This window comes from Camelus dromedarius, chromosome 7 (assembly GCF_036321535.1).
Source record: "Camelus dromedarius isolate mCamDro1 chromosome 7, mCamDro1.pat, whole genome shotgun sequence".
NCBI lineage: Eukaryota > Metazoa > Chordata > Mammalia > Artiodactyla > Camelidae > Camelus > Camelus dromedarius.
In genome coordinates this window covers 29,823,104-29,832,809 of record NC_087442.1, presented here as the reverse complement: position 1 = coordinate 29,832,809, position 9,706 = coordinate 29,823,104, and the positions used below count along the sequence as shown (strand labels likewise).

The 9,706-nt window shown below is 40.5% G+C and overlaps 1 pseudogene; it reads right to left on the bottom strand.

Moving 5' to 3' along the window:
* Window positions 1-1,777: 1,777 nt before the first annotated feature.
* On the bottom strand, window positions 1,778-3,527 carry LOC105085317 (polypyrimidine tract-binding protein 1-like; annotated as a pseudogene).
* Window positions 3,528-9,706: the final 6,179 nt, after the last annotated feature.

The window sequence follows — 9,706 nt, the reverse complement described above, 5'->3', positions numbered from 1 at the left end:
ATTACATTCTTTGCGAAATGATCATTCAGCATTAACCAAGATTTGGGTTGTTTTAAAATCCTAATTTCTCCAAGGGTGTGGTATGTGTTGTCCTAATTTTATTTGCTACAATAATAATTTGGTAAGGATAGTGTTTCTTTATGCTTCAGTGGAATATATTCATCCTCTAGGCAAAGAACTAGTAATTGTAAAGAGGGAAGAATCAAAACTGTCTTTGTAAGAAAATCACTTATGACAAAGTACTGTTTGAAAATTTGAAAAGAAAGTCCAACCCCACTTCTGAAATTACTGATTAGGAAGGAAGATTAATATATTCCATAGTAACTAAAAATGACTGAACTAATTCTGAAATACACCTAACAATTTTTCAATGTGATGCTCATAATTAATTATTTTTGATAAGGAAATGACATAAGGTTTTCATATTTTGTGTATGTTTAAAATAAGAATATTTGTAATCAAAAGCAGCATGACTTGATGGATTCAGAATCAGAAGTTATGATCCCAAAGCTTGTTCTTCAATGGAATTTTAAAAAATCACTTAAGCGTACTGCAATTTTTGTTGTTGTTGTTATAAAATTGCTTTAATTCAGTTCTCTCCACATTACAAACCAGCGGCGGGCAGTGGACTCTGCCTGCTCCCCTTACAACACTGAGCCTGTAACCGCTGTTATCAAAATATACATCTATCACCATAAAAAACTGCATGTGCTGTCCCTTGTGACTTACAATAGGTATAAAAAATTACAAATATTTACACCCTTGTTCCACCCGACATGGAAACTCAGGACCCAGACCCCCAGGGAGGGCTGGCCAGCACAAGTGCAGGACAAGGCAGTTAAGACCAGAGGGTGGCTGCCCCAGCTCCTGGGGTCGCAGCGTTAGAGGCAGACGGGAAAAAACAAAACAAAACAAAACAAAAAACAGAAACAAAACTTTGGTCCAAAATTTGCAGGAAAAAAGAAACCCTGAAAGTTTAAGAGCGCCTGTCCTCCCTGACTGAGGACCGTCGGGTGTGAGTAAGGCAAGTGGGGGCCACCCAGCCGGCCACGGCATCTGCCCCGAGGCTGGATCCTGCCCTGCAACTTCGTTACAAGGAATAAAATAATAGTATACAAGATATAACTTGCTGGAGAAACTTCAGATACACTCATACCATTTTTATGTTGCTATATAAAAAGTTACCTAAAACTATTTCTTTTGCATATAAATGAGAAAGATTAGGATATTTGATCAACTGGAAATATTGCTAGGCACAGACGTCTGCAGCTGCATCAAAGCGTAATACAAAGATTCCGGTGAAAACAAAGCTGAAGAAGCGCCAGGGATATGCCCTGGGGTCTCGCCCTGGGAGGGGCCCTGGGGCTTGGGGGAGAATCACATACTTGATTAAAGGATCTGGGGTGTTGGCCAGGTCTGGCCGCTCACAGCCTCCTGCCACACCAGGCACATGATCCCAGGGGAGGCTGACCCCTTGGGTCTCCAAAGCCCTCCACGCCTGCTACCCCAAGAAGGCCCTGCCAGAGCAGTGGGTTTAAGGCACAAGAGAGCTGCATGGAGGTTTGGGAGCGTGCACCCCGCAGCTACAGAAGGCACAGGCGAGGGGCGGGGAGCAGGGGATGCCGTCCTTGCCTGCACACCATCTCCCCCAGGTGAGCAAATGAATTAGATTTAATTTTTTTTTAAAACAAGTAAACTGATTTCTCTTAAAAACAAACAAACAAACAAACAAACAAAAACCCTCTGGTCTTTAAGGTCACTTCAGCTGCTTTTTTTAAAGTGGCTTTTTTCTGGAATGACGGAAGTTGTGGCCAGGCACCCGGCAGGCTGGTCCTGGGGACCTAGATGGTGGAGTTGGAAAAGGACACCCACAGGTGGTGGTTCTCGCCCAGGTCGTGGTTGTGCAGGTGGATGAGCGCCTGGATGGCCTCCTCCACGGAGCTCATTTGGATCAGGGCTATCTTGCGGTCCTTCTGGAAGAACTTGAACCCCTTGACGACCCTGCCGTTACTGGAGAAGAGCATCTTAAGGTCGTCCTCAGACACAGAGGGCGGGATGTTGGAGAGGTGCAGGGTGGCGGAGGGCGGGAAGATATTCTGTAAGTTCTTGGAGCCAGCCTTCTTGAAGACGTGCAGGGGCGAGTTGCCGTAGTCCTTGGTGAGGCCCTGGTCTTCCTGGCCCTCGCGGGGCAGCTGCACATTCTGGTGCTTGGAGAGCGTGATACGCACTGGCTTCCCGTGCAGCTTGTGCCCGTTGAGGTGGCTCAAGGCCAGCTGAGCCTGGCTGCCATCGGCCATCTGCACCAGGGCGTTCTCCTTCTTGTTGAACAAGATCTTCACCCGCTGCACGTCACCGTACACGCTAAAAAAAATAAAGAGGCTTTGGGGTGTGACTCTCTCGGGGTTGAGGCTGCTGACCAGCAGGACAGAATTCCCTGCCCCCGCCAAGCCAGGGATGGCGATCTGGCCTGCTGCCACCGCCGCCGCCGCCGCCACCACAGCTGAAGGGATGGCTAGAGGCTCCAGGGCCCCATGCACATTAAGAACAGAGAGAACTGCAGCCTGAGGGATGGCAAAGGTGGGAGGGAAACCAGCTCCTGCGTACGGAGAGGCGGACGGACGTGATACTTGGCGCACCAAAGGCGGCGGCCTCCGTCAGGTCCAGCGCCGGCAGGCTGTCGCCGGAGGGCGGGTCCGGGCGCGTGTAGTCGCGGCTCTTCGTTGTTGTACTTGACGTTCAGGCTGGTGAGTTTGGAGAGTTGATGCTCAGCGTGCAGCAGGCGTTATAGATGTTCCGCCCGTCCAGCTACAGCTTGGTGTGCTGCGCGCTCACGGGGTCGGTGTACTGCAGCAGCGCCTGGAACTGGTTGTTCTTGGTGGAGGTGATCATCTTCAGGAAGGTGCCGAACTTGGAGAAGATCTGGTGCAGCACATCCAGGGTCACCGGGTAGAAGATGTTCTCCACGATGATCCTGAGCACCAGGTTCTGTCTGACCATCGCCATCCCAGCGTCCACTGCTGCAGCCGAGGCAGCCAAGGCCAGGTTCCCGGACTGGACCGAGTTCACGGCCTGCAGGGCTGCCTGGGCCTGCGCCTGGTTGGGGGAGCTGTCGGTCTTGAGCTCCTTGTGGTTGGAGAATTGGATGTAGATGGTCTGGCCCTGCAGCACCGGCGTCACCGACGTGTAGCAGTTCACCATGGTGTTGGCCGCCTCCTCGGTGTTCATCTCAATGAAGGCCTGGTTTTCCCTTTCAGCATCAGGAGGTTGGTGACCTTCCCGAAAGGCAGCCCGAGGGAGATGACCTCCCCCTTGGTGACGTCGCTGGGGAGCTAGCGGATGTGGATCACCCTGGAGGGCACACCCGCACTCCTGCTGTCCCCCTTGAACTTCTTGCTGTCGTTTCCATTTGCTGTGGAGGCCGAGCTGCTACTCATGATAAACGGGCCATTAGCGAAGCAGGCAGAGAAGAGGTCGTCAGATCCCCGCTTTGTACCAACTGCTATATCTGGGACGATGCAGTCCATTGCACACAGGAGACCCGCGGAGGACGGAGTGGAGGCGCGGGATAGCAGGAACCGACCAAACGGCTCTGAGTTATAGACCAAGTGTACTGCAATTTTTATTTCATAAAATACATTTTTCAAATTCATAGATCTTTAGAGTAATTCAAAAAAGCTTCTAATAAAATTTTATAATCTGAAGGCCAAGTAAGAAACTTAATTCAAAACAAGTATGTTTTCATTTTTTTACCTGAAACTTTGCAGTCAATAATTGGCAGATAGAAATGTGAAAAATTCAAAGTTTGTTACATTCAACTATATGAAGCATAAGAATTATCTGGGAGAAAAAGAGAGAAATGCCAACTATTTTACTATTGAATTGCCACCATCATAAATAGTATGTTGGAAGGATATCAAATCACACTTGCCCTGTTAGTACATTTCTAAATACAGGGGGAGAAAAACTAGTACACAATCAACTTCTGGCAATGGTGATTCTCACTTTGCAAGATACACCTTGGAAGATGACCAAAGCCAAAATAAACATCAAACTGTCCAAAAAGCACCTGGATTACTAAAAATAAAATGAAGTCCAGTGCCATATTTTGAAGCTCAATACCAATTCAGTGCCTGGCCCAGGAAAACTACTCAATAAATATTTTTTTTTAGAAACAGTGAAAGAAAATGCTCATTGGTCAATGTATTGATCAGATTGGTGCATTGATAAATGATAACTCTGGGTTACAAAGATCAACACTATCTCATTTCATAAGAAAGATATGCAAAAGATTATAATATGATGTATGGAATAGAACAATATCATCACATCAAATTTCGTGGAAATATAGTAAAGAATAAGTAACTCTGCCTAAAGAGTTTGCAGGAATAGCCACAGAATGAGTAAAATTTGAGCTGGTTTTTGAAGCATGAGTAGGATGTAGATAGACGGAGAAGAGCAGAAAGGATCTCCCAGAAAGAAGAGTCAGCATGTACAAAGGCTTGGTATTTAAAAAAAAATCTGTTTAAAGCACAGTGAGGGTTTAGTAGGGAGGGTTTAGGGCTGTATGTGTGAGAAAGTGACACAAGATGTGACTGGGAAGTCAGGTCCAGGCTATCTTGTGAAAACATTTTTAAGACAGTCTAAGGATTTTGAACATTTCCCTATAGTTCTCAGGAAGACATTGAAGGTATTTAAGCAGAAATAAGGTATTACTGAATTTGAATTTTATAAAATTTGCTCTGCTAGTAGGATGTAAGAAGGCTCAGTCAGAGAAGGATGAGCAAATTAGGAGAAAACATCTTAGGAAAGAAAGCCTGAGAATCTGCAGAGAATTCAAATACAACTGACAAGTACTTAACACTCTCCTCAAGTGCGTGGCCCTCAATAAATATAAAATTCACTAAATGAAGGAACAGATGAATGCATGCCTATTGGAGTTAGCTTTGAGATCAGCTTTAAACATGGCAAATACAATTTTAATGAAACAGAGAAGAACTGAGACTGGAATGGACTGATTAGCAGATATTCTGCAATATATCCCAACCACTTACTTTTCAGAGAGGTTTTTTTAATAACTTGTAGTTGTATATGGGCTCCCAACAAAATTAAAATCAAATATAAAGTAGTAAGCTATGGTGCAGTTTGTACTACATAGTAGAATATTATACTGTTTTTATAATTACAAGGTATTATATAATATACAATACATTATATATACAACATATACAATCTCTAAATATACAATGAGAATTAGATAATTATCAGTTTTATTTCCAAACTGTTTTCTCTTTTATAATTAACTAAAATTCCAATTTCTTAGAAGTCTTGATATTTTCATATTTTGTAAAAAATTATTTCGTGATAAATGCTATTTCCCCAGAAGAATTCCAATAAGACATGATTTTAAAAGATTCCTTGAAGAGGTTGTTGGAATTTAAAGGTTTATAGCTGAAAGACAGATAGATCTCTAATCAACTTTGTGATAAGTCACAATATCTCTGAGGCTCTATATCCTCAAAATAAGGGATGTAGTGAGCATTGGGGTTCCCTGCCTACTATCAACTTCCCCATCTGTTGGTAACAACCTCCCTCAGTTTGCTTTTCACATGTCCCATGAGGAGCTGTGTGCTTCAGGGAAAGCCCACTCTATCACTGGATCAAGAGGTGAGTCAGGCAGCTCCAGCATTCACCAACCTGCACAAGCCCATCCACTGGTCATTGGTACTAGAGACAGAAATTGGTACCTAATTTCTGTCTGTGAGGCTAGAAAAGTATTAGCAGGGGCTTCTATAATAGAAACTTTCTCTTCTGGGAAACAACTGAAGATAATATTGCTTCCTCTGGATGATGGCACCTAGAACAACTATAGTCAGCTCCCTACGAGTTCCTCCCTCTAGCTGAGGATAAGGCTGACATCTTGAGAAATAAAGAACTGTGAGAACCATAGGGAACCGAACTAGAGCTAAGATAAGCTATTCTAGAGTCTGACTTATCTCAGCACATTTTGTTTACATGAGCCTATAAATCCTCTACACAGTTTAAGTGATTTGAAATGAGTTTTCTGTAATTTACAGTTAAGGATCCCCATGAGTAGAAGTGGTTATCATAGAAAAAGACTATAAAGACATCATAAAGGAGCAGATAATGTGGAGATAAAGAGAAAGGACTCCAGAATCACATTGCCTGGGCTGACTCTCAGCTCTGTATCCTCTAGCTATGTGACCTTAGGGAATCATAAAGACTTGCTGTGCCTCAGTTTCATCATCTGTAAAATGGGGGTAATAATATTTACCTCACAATGTTATGAACTGGTAACAATAAATTAATAAAAATGAGCTAGAACAGTGCCTAATGCATTGTCAATATGTCAATAAGAAGTAGCCTTTAAGGTTATTCTAGTCTTGAAGAATATGTGGTTCAATTACTTACAATTATGTTATCTAAAGCATACGATGTAGCATTTTCACTTACAAATTTCAATGCCAACTTCATAGTCAGATGAACTCTTAAGATCAAGCATGGCTGCCAGTAGCCCCGGGACTGAACTTAGAACTTCTCAAGCATTCAATAATTCAGCAAATATGAATTCTCTCTATTATGAAAGATATTGGATATAAAGATAAATTCATTTAACAACTGCAGTGGGTCAGATATTGTTCTAAGCTCTTGTATTACAGTGGTAAGTGGAACAGATCCAGTCTTTACCCTTATGGCATTTCCATTGGAGTAGCCATCTAAGCTCCATAACTAAGTCATGTTTCCTGCTCTTTACTTATTCGTAGCCTGACAGTATATTTGGAGTCCCATACTTGTAAAACTTTTAAACTTCAGAACATTGCAATAAGTGCTATTATAGAGTGACAAGTATGATATAAGAGGCGGCAAGAAAACAAGGGAGGATTAGAGAGAAAGATTTGCCTACAAAACAGAATGCAATTCGTCAGGCATATTGATATTGGGTAGGGAGGAATAAAGAGCTCTCAATGAAGAGAAAAGTGACTGAAACACATGTAAAGGAGGGTTGTGACACCACATGGCACACGGATTCAGGAAACCCAAGGTGCCTCAGTATGGCCCTGCCTGCAGACAAAGTCAAAGGGACTGGCAGAGATCAGACCCTGGAGGGGCTATGTAAGCAATGCTAACAAGTGTAGACCTTACATGATAGGAGATAAGGGAGAGATTCATTAAGTAAGTGTTTGTCCTACAAGGTAAGTGAGGAGATACGAGAGCATTGGGTGTCTCCACACAGACAAGAGTGAATAAAGAGATGAAGGAAGTGTTAAAGAGGATGAGGTGTACCCCAAAGCAACTTTCCATTACTAATTTTCTTTTAATTGATTCAGATCACTAAAAATACCAAATTCATTTCTTGGAGAGTTTTGAAAAATAATAAAGAGTAAAACACTGACTTGCATACTGCTAGAATCTGTTGATTCACTTTGATCCTAAAAATATGATGCTTTATTAAAGTGAGCTAATATGTTTATGTTAATTTTTTAAAAGTTCAAACAATACTTATGTGGCTATAGCAAATAACGCTCAGAGTCCTAGGAAATTACATTAGCCTTATATCCAGATGTTTTGGCTAGAACTAAAATATCAAGTGTTGTTTATACATGAAATCACATCATCTCAGAGTTGGAAGATCTTAAAGGGCATCTTTTCCAACATCCAGACCAATGCATGAGGCCATATTCACTACAACAGCCAATTTCCTTTAAAATGTCTTTTTATTTATTCTACCAATTAATATTTACAGAGTACCGACAACATGCAAGACACTGAACCAAGTGTTGTAGATACAGGAGATACAGGTGAACAGGAGTTAACAAAACAAACAATCTTTCTTCTTGAAATTTACTTTAAAAAAATTATTAATAGACTGACAATTAGCAATGTAGACAACTGATTTTCTTCCTGTCACCATCATCTCTCCTCCCCTCAATGCCAAAAAATGCAAACCATTCTACTGGCCAAATATATTTTTTTAAAAAGTCCTGGAATAATGTCCATTGGCTTTTGGGGAGTAGTACGAATTCTATTCACATCCTGGTCTACTCTTCAAGCCCCCAGCCACTCCCAAATGTTCACCCTTTATCTTTCTGCCTCTCTGCCTTATGACTTACAAAAAACTCCTGCACCTGCCAGAAACAATAATAGTGATTAAAGGCTCCCTACTCATAAATTCAAATATCTACTTGATTTAGTAATACTAGCTCACACTTACATATACCTCCTTCCACAGCAACACTCATTAAAACCACGATCGGTCTTACTATACACCTCTCACTGCTCATGCAAGGTAGGTCCCATTGCTGGAAGTTTCAACAGTATCTGTCCTGCTTACTCCTAGCTTATTTCCTTCCCCTGCTACTAGAGTTGTTAAGAGTCTAACATGTTTTAACATACACTTGAGCTTTTTTGAAATACTAGAATCAAGAACAATGGCTTGTGACTATCTTACAGGTTTTTAAGGTTCTTGTAGTATTTAATTTTAGTTCTAAACTACATTCTTAATTTTGCCTATAATTAATAGTGTTATAGTAAAATTCTAGTTCACTTTTGATAAGTATGGACTTCCACTTACCTAATAATTTTTAGAGAAAATAAACATTCAAAGAACTATGTGTAAATAAATGTAGGTTTGTGTGATCACAAATAGTGCTACAATGCTTTTTTATTGAAGTATAGTTTATTTACAGTATTATATTAGTCTGAAGTATATAGCACTATTTTTATAGATTGCAATATTTTTATAGATTATACTCTATTTAAAGTTATTACAAAAGAATGACTATATTTCTCTGTGGTATACAATATATCCTCATTGCTTATCTATTTTTATACATAGCAGTTTGTATCTCTTAATCCCATACCCCTATCTTACAATACTTTTTAGATGCTTGTGACTGATTTTTGTTTTGGGTCCATCTAAGTCTGAATTGTCCAATATGGAAAGCATTAGCCATACATGGCTATATCAATTTTGATTAGCTAAAATTAAATAAATTAAAGATTGATTTCCTCAGTTGCAATAGTTACTTTGTAGGTCCTCAGTAGCCATTAGGTGCAAGTGGCTAGAGTATTGGGCAGCACATACACAAAATGTCTCCATTATTTCAGAAAGTTCTGCTGAGCAACACAGACCTAAATGGTGCTAATAATGGTAAAATATATCTGACAGAGAGAATAATATGCTAAAGACCAAAGTCTTTTACGTTCTTAAATCTTGCCTTCCTTGTCTTATTAGTAAAATGAAATAGGTAAATGCTTCATTTTCTATTTCTTTCTTCTTTATCACACAAATAACAAATATTCACTACTGACAAAATTAAAATACAAAGAAGTAAAAAATAAAATGTAAATTATAAATCATTCTAAATTAGGTGATGCTACTTTGATGTAGAAATTCATTTCTAAATGATCATTTCTTCTAATTTTCTGGTTAAGGTCCTTTTTTTCCGTTGACTCTTTCAATAGGTAACAAACTAATCTACTATGAACCTCACAAAAACGTAGTACAATGTTACATATTAATATGCTCGGTCATTAGGTAATCATAAAAAAATTCCTTCGAATTAAAAAAAAAAAATTGAGCTAGGAGAAACAGAGGTGCTCCATCCAGAGGGGAAAATGTAACACTTTAATGAGGAGTAACTAATTTCAACTATTAGAAAACCCAGGGAATCCCATCCTTTTACAA